Genomic DNA, 25,584 nt, shown 5'->3' on the forward strand with positions numbered 1-25,584 from the left:
CGTCGCACGGGAAGCGGCTTCCCCACTCCAGCTGCTCTGTGTGTCCTGTACACAGTGGTGTGTGCAATGTCCGCTGGTTGCCGACTATCAAGGTGAACCAGCAGATAGTCACAAAGTGAGAAGGATATCTGGAACTGATGGACAACTTGCAAGTGTCTCGTAAACAACAGCCCATGCAGTGACTCGTCTAACGCGTTTCTCTGTGTAACACAGCTTCATCAGAGGCAACAAGAGTGACACCTTTTAATGTATTTATTACAACCACAAATCTCTGAGTGCCGCAGCTTTACTACTCTGCTATATATATATATAGATATATATATATGGAGACAGGAGTAGCATCTCCTTATTGTTTCTATCATTCCAAGTGAAGCCCTGAGAGTGCCGCCCCATTTCCCCTTTGTATCTACCTGGACTTGGTTTGTTATTAGGACCAGGAGGGAAGGCACCAAGGCATCATCTGTTTAAGGATTGAGTGCCGGTTCTTTTGGACACATATATATATATATATATATATTTATATATATATTTACACACACATGCACATAGGCAGCTTTGACATTTTGTCAATGCAGGTTGGCCACAGGTTGGGATCACCATCGCCACCAACACTGCGTTGCCATTTCTGGAAAACGGGGCGGAAAAACACCTGCATTTCCGGGGGAATGCCAACCACCACATGACAACGCCACTAAAATGCCTTTGTCTGTCAATCAGACAGAGGCACAAAAGGGGCTGCGTGCAACTACGCAGAACCCATTCTGCACACTCGCTGGATGGGTCCTATCGGGAATATGCATTCAGCATTGGCTAAAATCAGCACCTCAATACGGTACCTCCGATTAGGGATGGTATACTAGGGATTTCCACGACCATCGATGGTTTGCAAACCATCAATAGTCTGACAAGTGGTTTTGTCATTGCTGGCGGTCAGCGTTGCTGCACCATCAATGGCAGCCCCAACTGATGTTAAGGAAACATCGGTGGCTGCAGCCTCAAACAATCGATTGTACTATCGATTCTTGAACTCATGGGCTATAGTACAGCTGACAATGGTCAACACTAGAGTATACCATTGCTATTTTCATGGTATACATTATTTTTTTAAATATATTTTTTTAATAAAATCTCATTGGATAAGTTTTAAAAAGGATGTTCTTGACCTAATTCAATCATAAACAAAAAACGACAATTTCAGAGCGGTTTTTGGAAAAAAAATATTGTCAGTTAAGTGGTTAAGGCTCCTCAGTCTTACATGCCCAGTTCTCCCAAAGTCTTAATCTAGCTCTGCCCCTGATATCCCTGTTGTGCAGCCCGCACTCATTATTTAGTAGCTAATCTCTGAATTTGCTTATCTTTATAAACTTTTTCTTGGCGCTAGGGCCTTAAAAACTGTGCACAATGCTCTGGATGAGACCCTGGAAGGTGACAGCACAGTACAAACGTCCTCTTCCTATAGAACAAAGAATTTCACTGGTGTCTTCCACTGCTGAACTACACTGCTGGTTTCCTATATATCAGTGGTTCTCAAACTCGGTCCTCAGGACCCCAAACAGTTCACATTTACCAGGTCATCCAGCAGGTGCACAGGTGTTTTCATTACTCACTGACACATTTTAAAAGATCCACAGGTGGAGCTAATTATTTCACTTGTAATTCTGTGAGGAGACCTGGAAAACATGCACTGTTTGGGGTCCAGGGAATTTTCCTTGCACTGCTGGGTGTCATGGTGGACCACCCAGTGTTTACATCAGTCATAGTGATCATTCTGAATTACCACTGTCATACTATTCTCTTGGGCAATCTCCAAAGAGAGATAAGCTCAAAAGATGAAGCAAAGACAGCACTCAAACAGCATAATTCTGAGCCTGATTTGGAGACGAATGGTAATGCAACCGCAATTGCATTCTCTCACGAATCGCAGTTGCTAAAATATGTTAATGACTTCCAAAGCACAACCGAGCATAGGGACACCCACTGCCGCCTGCTCATCTCCATTAGATGACACACAACAGCATAAACATCTGTACTATCGACGCACAGCAGGCAGTCACGCAGTGCGTAAGGCACGTCTGACCAGCCGCAAACACTTCAGCTCTCCTGACACGCAGAGAGCTCGCATGCTGCACCGGAGAATGCAATGATGCCCAGGGCCGATGAGAGCTGCGCCGGGCACAGGTGACAGGGGGCGTGGTCTAATCGCAGGAGGCGTGGCTACACCCCGTTAGGGAGAAAACATGAAAAAAAAAACATTTCAGCGGCGCTGCACGCTGGGGAGGGGGCCGCTGTGTGCCCCTCAGCCTGGCGCACAGCCAATGGAGGGCGCGATCAGCGTGATCGCTCCCCCCCCATAGGCATAGGAGACTGCTCTGGCTTTAGCAGCCACAAGCAGTCGCCCAGTGCAGCCCAGCACACAGCAGCATGTGCTGGGCTGCTGTGACTTAAGAGGGAGGGGGAGCAGTGCCGGTCCTAGGCGCCACCCCCTGCAGCAAGCCCGGGCCCGGCTAATATGTACCTGCTCCCCCCCTCTCTCGGCGTCCACGAAACAGCGTTTAAATGGTCAGACACGCCTGTGTTTTTTCTAACCCCCCTGTTATCACCCACAAACGCTGACTACCTGTCGCTAAGTTTGCGAGTGAACTTCCCGTGTACAGTATGACAATAATTACAATGTAATCGCAGTGCATGCGCTGTTTACACATGCCCAAAAGTAAACAATTGTCTTTCTGCGAAAATATTGGAATTGCGTCCGTCTCTGAAACAGGCGTTCTATACGCTGGCATACAAGACCATTGTCTACTCAACAGATGCTGCGCTCTGAAAGCAAACTAACATGAGGGCCTAATGACCAACTCATGCTCAGTCACGTCGCTAGAACTATGGCCCTCATTCAGAGCCGCTCGCTATTTGCGGTCGTTCGTTCTAAAACAAGGGGTGGCTATTCAAATGAACCGTTCGCTCTTTGCGGTCTGTTCACTCCTCTAAGTCTGAACGAGCGAGCAAAACTTGCGGTTGTAATTTTGAAAAATACGCCCCCTTGCCGCTCGCACCATACGTCATGTCCGCTATTTATTAGATTAATCGAGTACATCGAACAGCGTATGAACTGCTCGCTATTCTTGTGGCTGGTTTTTTCAACCGCTATTTTGCGAGCAGTTCGGAGTAAAATATAACCCAGTGACGTGGTCAATGACTCTGCTGTATTAATTATGCACTCCCTTAAAACGCCCGTTTTGACCTTTAAGCACGCCTGCGATCTAATTCCACACCCCCGTTTTCAAGCACCTTCCCCTGTTACCACCCACATACGCCTCCTTCTGTCACTCAAAATAGCAGGCATTCGCTATATAGCGAACAAACGATTTTTCGGCCGCACTGACTGGTTCGATGTGCGAACATCGGTCTGAACGAACGAGCGGCCGCTTACGAGCGGCTCTGACTCAGGGCCTATATCAACAGCACCTACAAGATTTCCCTTTGCTGTGATAATTTCTAACGTTAAGTAACTTTTTCAATAAATAGAAAAAGAGAACTAAATTGTACCACAACTCGTCCTTTACAAATAAACACATCAAATAACGGCAGCATGAAATTCTAAACATTATTATTAACTTATGTTTATTGGTTTTGCACATTGTAATATTAGATTACATTTTAAAAACAAATTACTCAGTACAAGAAATAAATGCAATCGCTTGACAATTACATAAGAATATTTTTGTATTATTATTATTTTTCTTGAATAATGTAGAACAAAAGGCCACATACTAGGAGCCCGTGATGTTGTTAATGATTTTGTTGTATGTTTTTTTTGTTTTTTTTTCATCTATACAATAGACTTTCAATAAGCAAATATATAATTATAGTGTTCTCTGAAACTAATTACCTTATGAATTGTTCATGGCACTGTTTATTGCAAATTGTTATTGTTTGTTTAAACAATGCTGACAATGATTTCTCGCTTTCTTTTTATTTATTTACTTGTTTTCGCTTTCAGAACAATTTTACCATTGTTGTTACATTTCGTTGGTGATTATTAAACTTTGGTCATGTTGTTCCAGTACTTTAAACCCATTGTTTTCATAAATGATGTTATTATTTGACAGGTAATAATCTACACTTTGTTTTTCATATTTGTTTTTCATATTTAAATGGATGACAAAATTAATAAAAATATTTAGCGACTCATGCAGTGTTAAACGCACGCACGCCATTTTTGTCAGATCATGTGGTTTTCAGCACTGTGCATGCTCCAGGTCTGAGCGTACAAACTGAGACATTTTTGTGTACCTCCGGACGATTCTGGGCCCCATTTATCAATGATGCAAAAACTCTTTTAGCACTCGCTAAATGGGTTATGCCATCCTTTCTTTATTCAACAAACAGCGGTTTGTCACAGCATTGCTCTTGCCATCTTTAGATGGTGAGAGCGGTGCGGTAACCATTGTCGGCAACTTGGCAAGAGGGATCCAGCGCTACTTTTCTGGTTTCAGCGAAGCCTTATAGGCACTGCCGGGTCTCCGACGGTTCAAAGTGCCATAGACAGACCGTTGCGCGTGCGCATTATACTACAGGAAAGAAGAAAGAAAACAAATATTGGGAGCGCTGTAGTACCAGTATAAATTTATTTAATATCTAAAATATCAAGCTAAGCACAGAAATGAAAAACAAGTCCTATAGGTACAGTATAATAATAGTAAATATCTGACCTATTGGACCTAGGTGAACATGAGTAGCTGATAGCACTGGAATAACTAAATAAGTAAGCAACAATGTGGCCACATAAAAATAACCATAAAAAATAAATATTAAATAAAAAAAAAAATTTAAAAATATATATATAAGAAAAATAGTCCACACAGAACCGATGAGGATCGAAAATATAGCTCCTTTAGTACAACAGCAAAAGTCACGTAATAAAGAGCACAGGTAAAATCCAATTGGAGTAATGATCCTGCAGTGCAGGGATGGATACAGTTTGTAGTACTTGTAACTTTTAGGCCCTGATTCAGACCCACTCGCAAGCGGCTGTCCGCTCGCAAGTGGGTCGATGGTCTGCACTGAGCATGCGCACGACGGAGGGAGCTCCGTCGTGCGCATGCGCCAGACGCGACGAGCGCAGGAAAGTCCTTCGCTCGTTGTGTCTGATCAAAGGGGGCATGCTGTCGATGTTGATTGACAGCACGCCCCCTTTGGTGGGCGTGCCTCCCTGACGGGGGCGTTCCCAAGGGAACGCCTCCCGTCAGAAGCCGGCCCACTGACATCACTAGTGATGTCAGTGGGAGTGATTTTGGCTCTGATAGAGCCAAAATCACTCCGGGCCTTGCGGTTGAAAACCTCAACCGCAGGCTCCGGCTCGCAGTTTCGATGGTCGCGATGGTCACGACCATCGCGGCCATCAAACTGCACGCTCGTATAGGCTGTGGGTGGTGACCCACAGCTATACGAGCGTCCAGGAGGACGCTCCATTTTTATGGAGGGCGGCCCTCATTCAGAGCGTGCGCTCTGCTCTGAGCGTACGGCTCTGAATGAGGGCCTTAATTAGAATACATTTTTAGTATGACAGATGAATGCATAGTAAATATCCTACAAGCGGGGAACAATTAGTAGGTAACACAATAATCCACATTGGTGGATGTGTACCTGTGATCCCCAAGTGTGTCCGTGTCTCAGAAGTCTCTCGTGAGAAAAATGCAAAACAATCCTGCCATGATTGTGCTAAACCAGCATTGAAAGTGGAGAAGCCTCTTCTACATATACCTCCGATGGGATCCGTGATGTCTGACAAATGCCGTTGGTTGTGCACACGAGTGGCAGGATCACTGCTCCGCAGTGAAGTATGGACAGTTCAGTGAACAGAAAAGTCAGCTGTAAGACACTAAGGGCCTGATTCAGACCCGCTCGCGAGCGCTGAGTGCTCACAAGCGGGTCGATGGTGCCCTTGTGCGCATGCGCACAATGGAGGGAGCTCCGTCATTCGCATGCGCGAGACCTGCATAGCAAAGGCCAGCCGTCGCTATGGGTCTCGCACCAAAGGGGGCGTGCTGTCGATGGTGAGTGACAGAACGCCCCCTTTGGTGGGCGTGCCGGGGTCGTGGCTGCCCAGACGGAGGCGTTCCCATGGGAACGCCTACCGTCTGGGTCCGGCCCCACTGACATCACTAGTGTGAGTGCTTTTGGCTCTGATAGAGCCAAAAGCACTCCTGGGCTTGCGGCAGCGAGACCATCTTGACCATCGTGACCATCTTTTTGGCCGCTCGCATAAGCTGTGGGTGGTCACCCACAGCTATGCGAGCGGCCAGGTGGCAGCTCCAATTTTAGGTAGGAGGGCCCTGATTCAGAGCGAGCGCTCTTGTCAGAGCGTCCGGCTCTGAATCAGGCCCTAAGTCTACGTGGTGACAATAGGCTCTGCTGTATAGCTGCTTTGTGTGGATCTGAAATGATCACAGTGGTGCTGAGCATACAGGAGTCCTAGGTGCATCAAAGTGAAGGAGGTGACGTCCTGACTAATTTCTCAACCTAATGGAACCGGCTGTTTCCTCAGAGGACCTCGCCGATGAGGAGGACATTGCTGGACCTCGCTGGAAAGGTAAGTAATGCTGAATACCAGTGGCATTTTCATTTGTATCACTGCGATACTAAACGAAAAATGCCACTGGTATTATGCTTCATTCAAAAATGGGGCCCTCTGATTTGGACAGAGCTTGGCCGCATCTGTCTCTGCGAGAAGTTGTTTTTAGGGGCTGGAACTGGGGGCCTAATTCAGACCCGCTCGCCAAGCTGTCGCTCCGGGTCTTGCACCAAAGGGGGCGTGCTGTCGATGGTGAGTGACAGCACGCCCCCTTTGGTGGGCGTGCCGGGGGCGTGGATGGCAGATGGAGGCGTTCCCATGGAAACGCCTACCGCTTGGGTCCGGCCCCACTGACATCACTAGTGATGTCAGTGGGAGTGATTTTGGCTCTGATAGAGCCAAAATCACTCCAGGGCTTGTGGCCACGAGACCCTACCGCAGGGTCTCGTCGCAAGCCGATGGTCGCGATGGTCTTGACCATCGCGACCATCATCATAGACGCTCGCATAAGCTGTGGGTGGTAACCCACATCTATGCGAGCATCCAAGAGGTCACTCCATTTTTAGGTAGGAGGGCCCTGATTCAGAGCGAGCGCTCTGGTCAGAGCGTCCTGCTCTGAATCAGGCCCTGGGGAAGCAACAAAGTTCTGTCTTGTGGGAGCGTCATTGGATTCAGACAGATCTCTTACAGCTACTGTACCGTGAGGCTGGGGCAAGTGCTGATACTCATGCTGCTCTGGGCAGAAAATAAGTGGGCGGAGAGGTTTCCCCCTTGAGGCTGTATGGATCCTCCCATTGGCCTCATGGAAACCTGCAAGTAGTAAGATGGTCTTCCATAGCTTCCCTGCAAAACAGCCACCTTGTGTCTGACCCAGAAAGTCCCTGGGCTGTTCACATGTAAGCTGTCGGGAATCGGTTTCATACAAAAGGTCGATAATGAAAAGGTCAACAATGATTTTGTAGTCACCGGAAGGTCGACATGGAAAAATGTCGCAATGACTAAAAAAAAAAAAGGTTGACCGTGCAGAAGGTCGATATGTACACAGGTTGACAGAATCAAAAGGTCGACATGGAAATGGTCAACACAGAAATGTTTTATTTTTAGGGTTAGGTACAGTATACGGTTAGGCACTTACTGGAGGGTTAGGGTTAGGCACTAGGGGGGACGGTAAGGGTTAGGCACCATGGGGAGCGTTAGGGTAAAGCAGGGCTTGACAAATTTTTCTAAAACTTAGGAGCCAGGATGAAAGTGTAGGAGCCAGACCCCCCCTTCCCCCCGGGAAACATTACTGACCACCTACGCCCCTGACAACCAACCCCCATGGCCACACCACTAAAGGGGTGCCTCAGTAATAATCCCCCCTCTGCAGTGCCCCCAGTAGTAATCCCCCCTCTGCAGTGCCCCCAGTAGTAATCCCCCCTCTGCAGTGCCCCCAGTAGTGGTTCACTTATGTAGTGCCTCTTTAATCAGTGCCCCCAGAAGTGCCCCCCCTATGCATTGCCCCCAGTAGTCCCCCCTATGCAGTGACCCCAGTAGTAGACCCCACTATGCATTACCCCTAGTAGTAGCCCCCCCCATAGTGTCCCCAGTAGCGGCCATCCTCCCTATGCAGTGTCCCCATAGTAGCGGCCACCGCCACCTATGCAGTGCCCCTTAAAAAAAATAAAACGGAACTTACCTGATCCCCGCCCCTACCGATGACCGCCGCTGTCCGCTCCTCCTGGCCGCTCTGCACTATGGGAGAGACGTAATGACGTGACGTCTCTCCCAACCTGCTGCGGGGTGAGCCGGAAGGTGGAGCTCATGAGTGAGCTCCAGCCGGCTCACTCCGTGAACGACGCAGCAGCCAATGAGAGTCTGACAGACTCTCATCGGCTGCTATAACAAACATACAGCCGCCGCTGACGGCTGTATGTTTGTTACTCTGTAGTGTGGACCGCGCTTGCGGTCTGCACTACAGGGCCCGGAGGTTGCTGAAAACCTGGTCGCCAGGCAGCCAAATCTGGTCGCCATGGCGACCTGGCCCCCGGGTTTTGTCGAGCCCTGGGGTAAAGATTAGGACTAGAAAAACAAAAAAACACGTGTCAATCATTCATGTGTCGACCATTTCCATGTCGACCTTTTGAATCTGTTGACCTCTTGTATCTATTGACCTTCTGTGCTGTCTAACTGTTGTCATGTCGACCTTTTGGTGTTGACCTTTTTAGTGTCGACCATTTGTATCACACCCGTTGGAAATGGAGGGACCTCCTTCATACATTTGGGGGATCCTTAATATTTGCATGTATCCCCCAGAAACTGGTGTTTTCGGGGAATATCCCGCAAATATTATTTGACAAACAGGCTCATTGTCTCCTGAAGTTAGATTTGTTACACCTAAATGGAACAACCCCGGGTTTGCGGGGCAATACTTGTTCCATTGTACAAAGCCAATAAAGAGATACTGTTATATATCCTGTTCTGTCACTGTTTTTATGTGGTGAGTGAGTTATTTATTAGGTAACCAATGAGATTGAGTTTGTCACGCTAATAACTTACCCCTAAAATAAAATGTTAATTATTGGAGTACTCATCGACTATATTAAGTTTAGGGTAACAGATGACAATACTCTAACCCTAACAACCTAATTGCACTATCTAGCTAAAACTTCCACCCCCGTGGTTCCGACTAACTTGTCTGTCTCCTCATAAAGCTAATCAATCCCCCTTATCTCTATGCTGCATTAGGCTGAATGCAGCTGTGTACAGTCAGTCGGCACATTGGACCTCATTCAGAGGCGGTCGCAAGAAGTGATCGCTCTCTCTGAATGAGGGCGGGCGCTTCATTTTTTTGGTGCGGCCTCCTGGTCGCAAGCTAAGCTGTGGGTTACCACCCACAGCTTAGCTAGCAACCAGGGTGATGGTCGCGATGGTAATCACCATCGCGACCATCGGAGTTTGCGACCAGACCCTAAGGTTGGGTCTGGGCACTCGCAAGCCCCAGGGAGCTTTCTGCTCCCCACTGACATCAATGATGATGTCAGTGCGGCCTCCCACAAAAGGTAGGTATTCCTTAAGGAACGCCTCCGTTTTGGAAACCACCCCCCCGGCCCACCTACAAAAAGGGGCGAGCTGTCGCTCCAAGGCTTGCGCACGGGCAGTGCGGCCGCTGTGCGTGCTCAGGGCTACCTATCGACCCGGTTGCGACCACATTTGAATGACCCCCTGTATCCGGTTGTTCGATCGGCCTAACTGAGATCGACAATACATACATCGACCACAGTACATCGACTCCAGCTAGTTCGACAGGAACAATTGCTCGACAAACAGTAGATCGACCAGACCCCTATATCGACCATCAGAAGATCGACATGGACATGAGATCGACACAAAATAAGATCGAAATAAAGCATATCGACAATATGCAGATCGACAACAAACAAAATGGGTAGACAGTGAATAGATCGACATACTGTATCAAAGATCGACGAGTTCAAGATCATAGCCAAATAGGTAGACAGTTAATAGATCGACAGATAAAAGATCGACACGTTACTTTTTGACAATACAAAAAGGTATACATATCCTACACGCTGCCCGCTAATAGCGCAACCCCAAAGCTACTTTCAATCATGGAACAACATGTCCCAGCCAGCCTTTTCATCAATGCAAGTGCTCCTGGCCATGCTAGCCCCCGACATCCACCCTGCAGCCCTTGTCCCTAACTGCTGGGCACCCCCATGTGCTGCAGAGCACCCCCTTCATCAACCCCCTCTCCCCCTTCCCGTTGCTACTTTCAACCATGGAACAACAGGTCCCAGCCAGTCCTTTCATCCCTGCAAGCGCTCCTGGCAATGCTAGCCCCAACGTACACCTCGCCTTGTCCCTAATTACTAGGCATCACCATGCTCTGCAGTGCACTCGATCATTACCACCCTCCCCCCCTCTGCTCCTCGCTATTCCTAGTCGTCTAAACTTAGGTGCATGTTCACCACCCCCTCCCGGGAACATGTCTACTTCTAGAAGCTGCCCGCTAATAGCGTATCCCCCCTCCGCTACTTTTAAACGTGGCACTGCCAGTCCCAGCCGCAAGTCCCAGCCATCCCTGCAAGTGCTCCTGGCAATGCAATGTAGTTCCACGGTTGACAGTAGAGTCGGGGGATGCACTATTAGCGGGCAGCGTCTTAAGCTAGACGGATGCACCTATGTCCAGGCGTCCTGGATAGCAGGGAGCACAGGGGGGGGGGGGTTGATGAAGGGGTGCACTGTAGTGCATGGGGGTGCCCAGCAATTAGGGACAAGGGCTGCAGGGTGTAGGTAGGGGGCTAGCATGGCCAGGAGCACTTGCATGGATGAAAGGGCTGGCAGGGACCTGTAGTTCCACGGTTGAAAGTAGCGTCGGGGGATGCGCTATTAGCGGGCAGAGTATAGGATATGTATATCTTTTTGTATTGTCTAAAAGTAACGTGTTAATCTTTTATCTGTCGATCTATTAACTGTTGACCTAGTCGGCATCGATCTTGGACTAGTCTATCTCTTATCTGTCGATCTATTAGCTGTCAATCTGTTGGCCGTCGATCTGATAGTTGTCGATCTATTTGATTTATTTGATTTTGATCTGTTGTTATGTCTATTTGTGTGGTGTTGATCAATTAACTGTCGATCTATTAACTACCCCGGTCCTTATATCATCTCGGAGGAACTCTTTCATGTTATGGAACTCTGGGCCTGATTCAGAGCTGCTTGTAAGCGGCCGCTCGTTCGCTCCGAGCGATGTTCGCACAACTGCGCATGCATATGGGTTGTAATACGCATGCGCGAACCAGTCATTGCGGTCGGAAATTGTGTGCTCGCAAAATAGCGAATGCCTGCTAATTTGAGAGACAGGATGAGGCGTTTGTGGGTGGTAACAGGGGAAGGTGCTTGAAAACGGGGAGTGGAGATCTGAACGCAGGCGTGCCAAACGGTCAAAACGGGCGTTCTAAGGGTGTGCATAATTAACAAAGCAGCGTCAATACGTTAACAAAACGCCCCCTGGCCGCTCGCATCCTACGTCATCTCCGCTATTTATTAGATTAATCGAGTACATCGAAAGGCATCTGAACTGCTCGCAGTGCTTGTGGTAGGATTTTCCTACCGCAATCATGTGAGCAGTTCGGGCTAAAAGACAACCAAGTGACGTGGTCGATGACGCTGCTTTGTTAATTATGCACACCCTTAAAACACCCGTTTTGACCGTTTGGCACGCCTGCGTTCGGATCTCCACTCCCTGTTTTCAAGCACCTTCCCCTGTTACCACCCGCAAACGCCTCATTCTGTCACTCAAAATAGCAGACATTCGCTATTTAGCGAGCACACCATTTTCGGCCGCACTGAATGGTTCGCGCACGCGTATTAAAATCCGTACGCATGCGCAGTTGTGCGAACATTGGTAGGAACGAACGAGCGGCCGCTTACGAGCGGCTCTGAATCAGGCCCATTGTTCATATACTGGAACCAGTCTAAATAAAGCCGTCTGCACCATTCTATAATTTGTTAATTAACATCTTACAAGACCATCCAGTCTGTTGTATCAAGGAACGACAGTAAAACTGGCAAACATCTAACTACAACCATCTTGGACCCTGAACTATCTTGTATTAAATGGATATATCATTTCTTCCTGAATGTGTCAAAAATACTTCTAATGTTACTTAGTTGTGTTGATACAATTGTATCTTAATATCACCAGCACAGAAGTATTGATCTATTTATGTTCTGTCATACTGCAATTATTACATAGTCATGTTGATTTTTTATGTGATCTGTGTATATGTGTAATCTTTAACTGCAGCTACCTATAGTTATACATTTATATGATTAAATATTAAACATTGATTTATTATAAATAATGAGATAGCGCTTCATTGTTCTAAAAGAATAGTTGTTTTTTTCAAACTGGTAGGTAGAGTACAGCCTGTCGTGATTTTTGAAGCAGCAGTCTCATGGTTTTATAACAGCTGTGTGATTAATTCTATATTTAATACATCCAGCGCTAGATTGTTTGTTCTTCTGGCTTTGATCTATTAACTGTCTACCTATTTGGTTTAGAACTTGGAAACGTTGACCTCTTATTACTGTCCGATATTACATTGTCTAACTATTAGTTGTCGATCTACGTTGTGTCGCCCTTATATACCTTTTCTTCTTACATATTCGATATATTACATATCGATTTCATGTCCCGTTCGACTATATTACTGTCTGACTATTGTTACTGTCGATCTATACTTTGTCTATCTAAACTACATGTCGAACTAACGTGGTCGACCATTTAATGGTTGAACAAGACGCGTCCGTATTAATCCACACCCAGACAGCACTTTGCGAATGTACTACTGGGGTGTTGCTGGGGTATCTGCTTTATGTTGGTACCCCCAGATTCTAGGCTTATGAGCATTGTCTTTATTAGTAAATCACTCTGCAGTGGTGAGCATAAAGGGGATTAATGTGCTTAAAGAGGTGACTTGAAACACTGCAGGCAAATGATAAATGTCTAATTGAACAGAGAAGCTGCTATGTGATAGATTATTCCTCACCAGAAGTGCTGCAAGGGATTAGTTCAATATAACTGCACTCAGTTACAATCAATATCGCCTGACAGAAATCTCCTCGCTGTCTGACTGCAGTCTATTAGCTTTTAAGAAAGTGTACTGACGCCCGCTCTCCAGTCAGGAGTACCTTCTCCTGACTGGAGAGCTCCGATCTCCTCAATCTCCCCTGTAGGCGACTGTCACTCTCTCGGTGTCTGCCTTCTGGGCCCCTCCTTCCACTCTGAGGAGGAAGCTGAAACCGCCTGAGGTAGCTCAGCTGGGTGGAAACAACTTAAGGAAGTCTCCAGTCTTGGAACTACTTTCAGCCGCAGTCCCCGACTCTTGATGCCGTCTACGCGGGAGTCACCCTGTGATCACCGCAGGTGACAGCAGCCAGCTCAGTCAGCCTTCCTTCACATACCTCAGCGTGCCTTCTCTCTCCTTTTCCCTCCAAATGGCTCTCTTATATACAGATGTGTCCTCATACATCTAGCCGCAATACGCCAAGTGGCGAGAGAAGCCTGGCACCAGGTCCTGTGATTCTGTATACAAAACAAAAAGGAATTTGGCGTGAAAAAAGCTGCGGCCGCTGCATCATGGCACTTCGTATACAAACTAAGGCTCAGTTGCATTCAAATATTGAAGTCAGTGCCGAAACTAGGATTTTTGTCAATTGGGGCAAGACAGTAATTTTGCGCCCCCCCCCCCGGTAATTTCCCCATAGTAATGCCCCTTGCAGCAGTGCCCCTATAGTAATATCCCCTTCAGCAGTGCACCTATAGTAATGTCCCCTGAGGTAATGCCCCTGTAGTAGTACCCATATGGTAATGCCCCTGTACTAGTGCTCATATGGTAATGCCCCTAGTGATGTCAGTGGGAGTGCTTTTGGCTCTGTTTGATCTGAAAGCACTCTAGGGCTTGCGGCAATGAGACCCTACCACAAGGGTCTCGTCGCAAGCCCGATGGTCTTGACCATCGCGACCATCTTCCTGGCCACTCGCTATAGCTGTGGGTGGTCACCCACAGCTATGCGAGCAGCCAGGAGGCCGCTCTAAAAAAACAGAGGGCCGGCCCTGATTCAGAGCGAGTGCTTTGTCAGAGCGTCCGGCTCTGAATCAGGCCCTAAGTCATTGGTTTCTTAATTTCTTCAGGGTGACTGAAAGGTTTGTAATATGATCCGCACCGAATGAATAGATCCATGTGTTGTTCCTTCTGTCCAAGAAAGAACCATCTGAGACAGCCATCTGGGGTGCACTGCGTAGGTTTCACCTGGCCGGGTGTGAATTAGCAGAAGTATAACATCCAGGCAGAGAGAAAAAGAAAAAAAATGAAAGAGTAGCTGAATAAAAGGTATAAAACAGCAGCATTAAAAACTATCGTAAAGTTAATCAGAAATTAAAAGTAAACTGCAACAAACGGCGGCGTGACTCAGCCTGCGCCTAGCATCTCCCTCTCTGAAGTGTGCGGTCTTGTCACATCCAGGATATTGTTGAGGCGATTGGGCTGTAGCATGAGACTGCCCCCAGACCCAGTCTCAGTTGAATGGAAGGTGAGGTAGTAGCATTACTGAGCTCCAGTGTTTGAGAAACTGTTTAATTTGAAAGTTGAAATTATGATAAAGTCCAAATCCAGTACAACCTCCGGTTCTAACTCCATGCTTCAGATGTCATGCTTCAGACCAGAGGCGCTTTAAGAGAGGAGGGGGCCCATGTACAGGCTCCCATCAGGCCTCCTCCTCTCCGCTGGTGCAGTAGACACTGGCATTCTGCCTGCACGGTGTTCCCAGGACATCTCTACTGTGCATGCATGATTCACCGGAAAATGGCCGCAGTGGCCATTTTCCCGTTGAATTGTGTAGCTCTGCAGCTAACGCTGGGCCGACAGAGAGGTATGGATATTTTAAATGGGTGCAGGATGTGCGGTTTGTGAGCCCCCCTGGACCCAGGGGCCCTTGTGCCCTGAACACCTTGCACCCATTATAGATACGCCCCTGCTTCAGATGGCAGGCCAAGCCTGTGTGTACTGGTTTTCAAATAATTCACTTTGCAGGAAATTCTGGGTCAGCTGGTACAGGGGGAGGGAGTGTTTGAGCAGATTGTTCAACAAGCTAATTAATGGTCGGGAGAAGTTGCAGCCTCACATCTGTAAAACAAACTTTCAATGTAGACTATTCTTGAAATGAAAAGCATCAGGTATGGGAAATGGAATTTATGTACAGAGTACCTGTTAAGAGATGAGAGATGTATAAAAGCTCTGGTCCGGTTCTATTGCCATGCTTCAGATGACATGCTTAAGATGCAGGCTTAGATGGCAGGCCAAGGCTGTGTGTGCCGGCTTTCAAATAAAACCTACACAGAATGTAAGCTTACGGACATGGTCCTCTTACCTCTTTTTCTGTCTTTTATTATCCAGTTGTGTTTTATTACTGATTTGTTATTTGCTCCCAATTGTAAAGGAAGGCAGAATATGCTGGTACTATATTAGTAACTGTCAATAAATAACCTATACATTTGTTTCAATAAAAATAAACAAATTGGTATAATTATAATGTAGTGTAGTAGTAATAAAAAAAAACAACTCCACCACAAAGTAATTATTATTAGCGCTGGAGGGGAGCGCTCGGCGCTGTCTCCTCCTCTGGGCAGTCGGGACCACATAATGCCGGAGATATGTCACGGCGTGAATGCGCTACTGCATATGCGCAGCCTGTCCTTGTATCTTCAGCAACGTCCTCAATAAAGGAAGGACATGTCCCAGAGTGTCTCCTCAGACAGACTGCTTTCACCACAATTGAGACCCTGCATTCTCCACTGTGTCACCATATATGTGGGCACATAATCCACTGCAGCCACTGTCAATACAGGTGTGTGCTCCCCTATACGCACGCCAACTGCATTAATTCTGCTACAGAAGATTCTGTATTGTGTACCTACTGCGTTAGCCCTATTTCATCCTGCAACTCACTAAGTACTGCAACCACAACCTAAATAAATTCCTCTTCTGGTGGACTGACCTCCATTACTCACCGCTGGCACCTACTGTATAGCAAAACCTATAAATAGTTGCTTACTTTTATGTCAAAGGAGAAACTTCTTCCATCCAAAATAACACATAACCAAAACCGTGCACGTGCCCCGGGTGTTGCAGTTTAGGGGGTGCTGCAGGATCAGCTCCAGAGCAGAGGCTGGTCACAGGGTGAGCTGCAGGCGCTAGCCGGGACCTTGCCACGGCAGCCACATACAGTCAGCTGTCAGCCCGAGGCAGACAAGGATCAGGAATGGCATAGGATTTGTAGTTGAACTTTTACTGCTCAGACTTTGAGCAGTAAAATATAATTTACAAATCCCATGAGGCATTGCCAGCAGGGCTGTCTCTTTGTATGGGCTTGCTGCTGCGGCCGGAAAACAGCTGCAGGGCCCCCATAACTTGCACTGCCACTGCTGGCCGGTAACAGCCGCCACCCCTCGGCCACCTCGGCCACTAGCCGGTGACAGCCGCACCCTGAACACACACATCACTGACTGAAGCCACGGCTGCTGAGTGTGCAGCTCCGCCCTGCCCAGGCAATTCCTTTGAGCTGGCTAGCCGGGTCACGTGCTGCTCTTTCCTCCATCAGTGCCAATTCCTGATAGAAGCAGCCTGCAGGTAAGGCTGCCATGCATTCAATAAAGTTCTAAAGGTACTCCTACCCAGCATGTCAGCAGTCAGACATCAGCCATTTCCCATAGCTGAGTACCCCAATGTCACACAGACCAGAGACAGGCTGGTGTGCTGGCCAGTGCTGGTTGTACAGACATAAGGCATTAATGTTACACCTTGCCCTGGGTGACATAAATCCTAGTTTCGACCTTGGCCCATGAAAGTAAAGACAAAAATAAGAATGATTGCAGTGTATTAGTGGACATACCTGTACTGCAGGAACAGTATGTATCACAGGGATAAAGAATTAATTGATGAAGTCCCAGGACAGATTTTCTAGTACCAGATCAGGGATCTGCTGTCACCACATGGTGTAAATTACTGACGTATTTAATCTGACTTGACTTTTCTAAGACAGAATTTCCTTGTGACCTCTGTGCAATACATAAACACAATACAGAAAGTATCCTACTGACCTATATACAATACAGAGGGCATTCTACTGAGCAATTGGCAATGCAGAGAGCATTCTTGTGACCTACTGTATATGAAAGACAGACAGCAATCAAATTCTGAGATATGAAAACTGAAAGTTAATTACAGGGCTATTTATTAAAGACCAAGGATTGCACCATTATATTACTTAAGGATATTATTTCTAAGTGATAATGTATGTTATTTGTTTTATACTGTATGTATGTGGGAGCTCCAATGCTTATTCAACTTTTTGTTTCATTAATTTTGAAAGCTGCTCACCAGCTGTAGGGATGAGTACTGTAGCTAGATCACTAGATACCTTCTTTAGTTCTTCCAGGTAGTTTACAGTGGGGTTGAGTACGGGATGCCGGTGGTCAGAATCCAGATGCCGGCAGCCCGACAGGGTAAGGATACTGACATCTATCGGTAACTATACTAACCCTTCCCTACCCCTAAACCCAACCCTCCTTCCCTGCACTCTAAACCTAACCTCCCCCTAGTGCCTAAACCTAACCCTCCCCCCTAGTGCCTAACCCTAACCATCCTTCCTTAGTGCCTAACCCTAACCCTCCCCCTAGTGCCTAACCCTAACCATCCTGCCCTAGTGCCTAACCCTAACCCTCCCCCTAGTGCTGAAACATAACCCTCCCCCCCTAGTGCCTAATCCTAACCATCCTTCCCTAGTGCCTAACCCTAACCCTCCCCCTAGTGCCTAACCCTAACCATCCCTCACTAGTGCCTAACCCTAACCCTCCCCCTAGTGCCTAACCCTAACCATCCTTCCCTAGTGCCTAACCCTAACCATCCTTCCATAGTGCCTAACCCTAACCATCCTTCCATAGTGCCTAACCCTCACCCTCCTTCCCTAGTGCCTAACCCTCCCCGTAGTGCCTAACCCTAACCCTCCCCCTAGTGCCTAACCCTCCCCCTAGTGCCTAACCCTAACCCTCCCCCTAATGCCTAACCCTAACCAACCTTCCCTAGTGCCTAACCCTAACCCTCCCCCTAGTGCCTAACCCTAACCATCCTTCCGTAGTGCCTAACCCTAACCCTCCTACCCTAGTGCCTAACTCTAACCCTCCTCCTAGTGCCTAACCCTATACATCCTTCCCAAGTGCCTAACCCTATCCATCCTTCCCTAGTGCCTAACCCTAACCCTCCCCCTAGTGCCTAACCCTAACCATCCTTCCCTAGTGCCTAACCCTAACCCTCCTACCCTAGTGCCTAACTCTAACCCTCCTCCTAGTGCCTAACCCTATCCATCCTTCCCTAGTGCCTAACCCTATCCATCCTTCCCTAGTGCCTAACCCTATCCATCTTTCCCTAGTTCCTAACCCTCCCCCTAGTGCCTAACCCTATCCATCCTTCCCTAGTTCCTAACCCTCCCCCTAGTGCCTAACCCCATCCATCCTTCCCTAGTTCCTAACCCTCCCCCTAGTGCCTAACGCTATCCATCCTTCCCTAGTTCCTAACCCTCCCCTAGTGCCTAACCCTATCCATCCTTCCCTAGTTCCTAACCCTCCCCCTAGTGCCTGACCTTACCCCTCCCCCCCTAGTGCCTAAACCTAACCCTCATCCTAGTGCCTAACCCTTACCCCACTACTTACAGTTGGGATGCTGGTGGTCAGGATGTGGCACCGGCATTCTAACTGGTTCGGGATTCCTGCACCGGCATCCCGACAGTCAGGATATCAACTACATCTATTTACAGTTTCCTAAGCCTCTTGAATACTTGAAATGATACACCAGGGGTTAGGTTGGGGAATACTCCAATTGCCCTAGATACAGGATTAGTAGAGAAATCCCCTTCCCCACCATCAATTAATTAGCACAGTTACACACAATGGAGGAGAAAGGTCCAAGAAAGGCGGTTTTATTTTTATTAAAAGGGAAACTTAATAGAATAAAGTTTTAGAGGAAATGATCAATCAATGAAGTACAGAACATTACACTAATACTCTCACTTGAAAATTCTTATCACAATAATTTTACTTTATACTATTTATTTGTTTTTTCTGATGTATTATATTTAAACCAGGCTTCAATGTTAATCTTTTCACTATATGGACACTTAAAACTACAATCAAATCACTTAAGATAAACCACCATCAAATCACTTATCAAATAGATACAACAGATATAATTATATTTCTAAGTTCCTTCGATTCAATAAAAAATCACCTACTTATATGTGGATTCTGGGCCTGATTCAGCACGTATCACAAGCCTGCGTTCGCACGCACCCGGGCCCATACGAAATTATTCAAATGAATGCAAATCGCACTGCCACCGCAGCACAAGATGCGGATGCCCAGCACTACATAGAGCCACCACCTTACCTTTACTTACATCCACATTAGAAAGCAAGACAGCAAACACATCGGTAACATCGACAACCATCGGACCCGTAAGCACAGTTATGGTTGACCTGACCTTCACTCACAAACTGCTAAACCTCCTGCACACAGTGAGTTCTCAAGCTGCGTATGCCAACGCAGGGGCTTATTTATGCACACCCCATTGAAACACACAGGCACGGCTGAGTTTCTCTGACCACCCCCCGTCACTACCTCCAGACGGACACTTCCTGTCAATCACTGTGTGAAGACTCTGGGCCTCATTCAGACCTGCTCGCAAGCAGCTATGCACTCGCGAGCGGGTCAATGGTGGGGCACTGTGCACGTGCCGCGTGCGCAGGTCATATGCTCAAGCCTCGGAGAGAGAAATTGTCTCACTCTGGGGCTCGCTACAAAAGGGGCGGCTGTCGATGTTGATTGACAGCTCACCCCGTTTTGTAGGCGTGGTGGGGGGGTGGCCAGACAAATGTTTGTAGGTGGCCCTACTGACATCACCAGTAGCTGTTAGAGCAGGAAGCTGCCTGGGGCTTGTGGTAGACGAGACCCTACCGCAAGGGTCTCATCGCAAGCCCCATCACCTAGTCACTCGCACAGCTTAGCGAGTGGCCAGGAGGCCGCCTTTCAAAAGAAAAGCGGCCGCCCTCATCCAGACAAAGCACTCGCATTTTGCGAGCACTCTGAATGAGGTCCTCTGCGTGCTCATTGCGATTGCCTCCCGATCGCAGTGGCCGGTGGGCGCATGCACCCTGCGATGCATATGCATGCACAGGATGCAAACATCGGCCAGGTGCGTGCGAACGCAGGCTTGCGATCCATGCTGAGTCAGGCCCTCTCTTCCTTCTGTGTTGACAGACCTTATTCCATAGGAGCTTTCATTATACAGGATCAGCACCACAGGCCTTGGACAGCTCCTTCAATGTTCTGTTCCTCACAGTAAAAGTATCTGTAAAGAGGTACAGTAAGCGATCAGCTGGGTGTGCGTATTATATCATCAGCGGTCACGGATCCCTCCTCTCAGCGGTTACCTCACGAATCCCTAACAGATGATGAGAGCCTCTATTTATAGTGGTCCCTCTCGTATAGTACATAATCCAACGTCTAACTACAATTTTATAGAATGTACTTGATAAATGAAAGCTAGAAGCTGATTGCCATGGGCAACATCTCCACTTGTCCCCTTTAGAAGGTTTGATACATCTCCCCCATAACACAAATGGCTAAATTACCTCTTGCCCGCGAGAAGTCTCTCCACATGCCAGGCTGTGGCACATAGCTTTCTCCTGGTGCCTAATCCATCATGATTTGTAAGACTTGGCAGGCAGAATCCTGGGGTGGGCTGCTGCATAAGTAATTCATTTCTGCCCAAATCCTCTACACTTGGTGCTTCCTCATTTTAATTGAAACTAGAGATGTGCGCTGACCCCCGTATTTTTTTTTTGTATCTTGATTCATCTTCATATTTTGGGTTTGGTTTTGCTAAACTACCCTCAAGTGTTTTGGTTTTGGTCTCTGCATCTGGGTTTTTTTTAAAAATCTTTTAAAAACATAAAATCACGTAATTTTTGCAATCCAAAACCTGAATTTCGGATTTAGAGTCCAAATTCCGAACCGCAGGAAGATCAGAACCAAAACTCTGATCTGTCCAGATCTTCTCAAGAGATCAGAACCGCGACTCAGATCTTTCCGGATTCATGAAATTTGGGTGGATTTGGATTTCTGGAGAACTGAACCGCACATCTCTAATGGAAAGATAAGTACAAATGCATGGTACTTGCTGGGATCAATCAGCTGTCTGTCAGTATTATAGTATCTACAATAGCCATGGAATGGACATTCTGTCACTAACATATGTAATTTAAAAAGTGTATAACATCAGCCTTCCTAACAACCTTTCCAATAAACTATCACACAAAGTGATGTACAGTAAACCCCCCACTGCTAAGTCTCTTTCCTAAGATGAAGTGGAGGTTACATTTACATTCTATGATATATACTGTACATTTTGCACCAAGTGAATATATATATTATACAGTACAACTTTAAGTTGTACTTTGCCACTAGTGGTCCAACTAATCACTAGATTCCAGACTTGGCGGCTGGTACATCTGCCATGAGTGACAGGTAGATGCCTTCATTGCAGCTCAAAGAGAGATGTCCAAATGTGGGAACCCTCCTAGTAGCTGGAAAGGTTTCATACAACCAAACAGATGTGACAGGCTGCACTGCAGTGACCCTTGGCAAAATTTAGTCGGCCTTGCAATATTGACCTATTCTCCCGTGACTCCAACCTGGACTTCTGATCATGTGTGGGTTTAACACGGACTAGAGATGTGTGCCCCCGTGTTTTGGTTTTGGATCCGGTTCAGCATTATGTTTTGGTTTTGCAAAACCACCTCACGTATTATGGTTTTGGTTTTACATTTTATAGCGAAAAAAAAGTAAGAAACATGGTGAAATTATGTCATTTGGACATGTTTGGATATGATTACATGCGATCCAAAACCCAAGAACATTTTTTAAATCCGAGTTCTAAAATGGACTGCAGAAATGAACTTTCCTTCTGAGTCTCTCAACTCTGGTCTCTGTTTTATGCCTGTGCTTTGCTAGGTCTGGTACCCCGAATATCTTGTATCTTAAATCCATGGGGGAACCGAGTATGAATAGCTGCAATGACTTTAAGGGAAAGGTTGCTGCTAGTACTAAAGAGCACATCAGCCTGGTCACTGGTGTTTATCTTCACTGAGTGGGCTCAGGGACTTCTGCACAGCCTGGTCACTGGTGTTTATCTTCACTGAGTGGGCTCAGGGACTTCTGCACAGCCTGCTCACTGGTGTTTATCTTCACTGAGTGGGCTCAGGGTTTTCTGCACAGCCTGGTCACTGGTGTTTATCATCATTGAGTGAGCTCAGGGTTTTCTGCACAGCCTGGTCACTGGTGTTTATCTTCACTTAATGTGCTCAGGGACTTCTGCACAGCCTGGTCACTGTGTTTATCTTCTCTGAGTGGGCTCAGGCTTTTCTGCACAGCTGGTAACTGGTGTTTATCTTCACTTAATGGGCTCAGGGACTTCTGCACAGCCTGGTCACTGGTGTTTATCTTCACTTAATGGTCTCTGGGACTTCTGAACAGCCTGGTCACGGGTGTTTATCTTCACTGAGTGGGCTCAGGGTTTTCTGCACAGCCTGGTCACTTGTGTTTATCTTCACTTTATGGGCTCAGGAACTTCTGCACAGCCTGGTCACTGGTGTTTATCTTCACTGAGTGGGCTCGGGGTTTTCTGCACAGCCTGCTCACTTGTGTTTATCTTCACTTTATGGGCTCAGGAACTTCTGCACAGCCTGGTCACTGGGGTTTATCTTCACTGAGTGGGCTTTGGAGTTTTCTGCACAGCCTGGTCACTGGTGTTTATCTTCACTGAGTGGGCTCGATTTTTCTGCACAGCCTGGTCACTGGTGTTTATCTTAACTTAATGGGCTCAGGGTTTTCTGCACAACCTGGTCACTGGTGTTTATCTTCACTGAGTGGGCTCAGGGACTTTTGCACAGCCTGGTCACTGGTGTTTATCTTCACTTAATGGGCTTAGGGACTTCTGCACAGCCTGGTCACTGGTGTTTATCTTCACTGAGTGGGCTCGGGGTTTTCTGCACAGCCTGGTCACTGGTGTTTATCTTCACTCAGTGGGCTCAGAGTTTTCTGCCCAGCCTGGTCACTTGTGTTTATCTTCACTGAGTGGGCTTAGGGACCTGCACAGCCTGGTCACTAGTGTTTATCTTCACTGAGTGGGCCAAGGGACTTCTGCACAGCCTGGTCACTGGTGTTTATCTTCACTTAATGTGCTCAGGGACTTCTGCAGAGCCTGGTCACTGTGTTTATCTTCTCTGAGTGGGCTCAGGCTTTTCTGCACAACTGGTAACTGGTGTTTATCTTCACTTAATGGGCTCAGGGACTTCTGCACAGCCTGGTCACTGGTGTTTATCTTCACTTAATGGTCTCGGGGACTTCTGAACAGCCTGGTCACTGGTGTTTATCTTCACTTTATGGGCTCAGGAACTTCTGCACAGCTTGGTCACTGGTGTTTATCTTCACTGAGTGGGCTCGGGGTTTTCTGCACAGCCTGCTCACTTGTGTTTATCTTCACTTTATGGGCTCAGGAACTTCTGCACCGCCTGGTCACTGGGGTTTATCTTCACTGAGTGGGCTTTGGAGATTTCTGCACAGCCTGGTCACTGGTGTTTATCTTCACTGAGTGGGCTCAGGGTTTTCTGCACAGCCTGGTCACTGGTGTTTATCTTCACTTAATGGGCTCAGGGTTTTCTGCACAGCCTGGTCACTGGTGTTTATCTTCACTGAGTGGGCTCAGGGACGTTTGCACAGCCTGGTCACTGGTGTTTATCTTCACTTAATGGGCTTAGGGACTTCTGCACAGCCTGGTCACTGGTGTTTATCTTCACTGAGTGGGCTCAGAGTTTTCTGCACAGCCTGGTCACTTGTGTTTATCTTCACTGAGTGGCCTTAGGGACCTGCACAGCCTGGTCACTAGTGTTTATCTTCACTGAGTGGGCTCAGGGACTTTTGCACAGCCTGGTCACTGGTGTTTATCTTCACTGAGTATGCTCATGGTTTTCTGCACAGCCTGGTCACTGGTGTGTATCTTCACTGAGTGGACTTATGGTTTTCTGCACAGCCTGGTCACTGGTGTTTATCTTCACTGAGTGGGCTCAGGAACTTCTGCACAGCCTGGTCACTGGTGTTTATCTTCACTGAGTGGGCTCATGGTTTTCTGCACAGCCTGGTCACTGGGGTTTATCTTCACTGAGTGGGCTCAGGGTTTTCTGCACAGCCTGGTCACTGGTGTTTATCTTCATTGAGTGGGCTCAGGGACTTCTGTACAGCCTGGTCACTGGGGTTTATCTTCACTGAGTGGGCTCAGGGTTTTCTGCACAGCCTGGTCACTTGTGTTTATCTTCACTGAGTGGGCTTAGGGACCTGCACAGCCTGGTCACTAGTGTTTATCTTCACTGAGTGGGCCAAGGGACTTCTGCACAGCCTGGTCACTGGTGTTTATCTTCACTTAATGTGCTCAGGGACTTCTGCAGAGCCTGGTCACTGTGTTTATCTTCTCTGAGTGGGCTCAGGCTTTTCTGCACAACTGGTAACTGGTGTTTATCTTCACTTAATGGGCTCAGGGACTTCTGCACAGCCTGGTCACTGGTGTTTATCTTCACTTAATGGTCTCGGGGACTTCTGAACAGCCTGGTCACTGGTGTTTATCTTCACTTTATGGGCTCAGGAACTTCTGCACAGCTTGGTCACTGGTGTTTATCTTCACTGAGTGGGCTCGGGGTTTTCTGCACAGCCTGCTCACTTGTGTTTATCTTCACTTTATGGGCTCAGGAACTTCTGCACCGCCTGGTCACTGGGGTTTATCTTCACTGAGTGGGCTTTGGAGATTTCTGCACAGCCTGGTCACTGGTGTTTATCTTCACTGAGTGGGCTCAGGGTTTTCTGCACAGCCTGGTCACTGGTGTTTATCTTCACTTAATGGGCTCAGGGTTTTCTGCACAGCCTGGTCACTGGTGTTTATCTTCACTGAGTGGGCTCAGGGACTTTTGCACAGCCTGGTCACTGGTGTTTATCTTCACTTAATGAGCTTAGGTACTTCTGCACAGCCTGGTCACTGGTGTTTATCTTCACTGAGTGGGCTCAGAGTTTTCTGCACAGCCTGGTCACTTGTGTTTATCTTCACTGAGTGGCCTTAGGGACCTGCACAGCCTGGTCACTAGTGTTTATCTTCACTGAGTGGGCTCAGGGACTTTTGCACAGCCTGGTCACTGGTGTTTATCTTCACTGAGTATGCTCATGGTTTTCTGCACAGCCTGGTCACTGGTGTGTATCTTCACTGAGTGGACTTATGGTTTTCTGCACAGCCTGGTCACTGGTGTTTATCTTCACTGAGTGGGCTCAGGAACTTCTGCACAGCCTGGTCACT

The sequence above is a fragment of the Taudactylus pleione genome, unplaced genomic scaffold (assembly GCF_031769625.1).
Source record: "Taudactylus pleione unplaced genomic scaffold, aTauple2 ptg000533l, whole genome shotgun sequence".
In the NCBI taxonomy this organism is placed as follows: domain Eukaryota; kingdom Metazoa; phylum Chordata; class Amphibia; order Anura; family Myobatrachidae; genus Taudactylus; species Taudactylus pleione.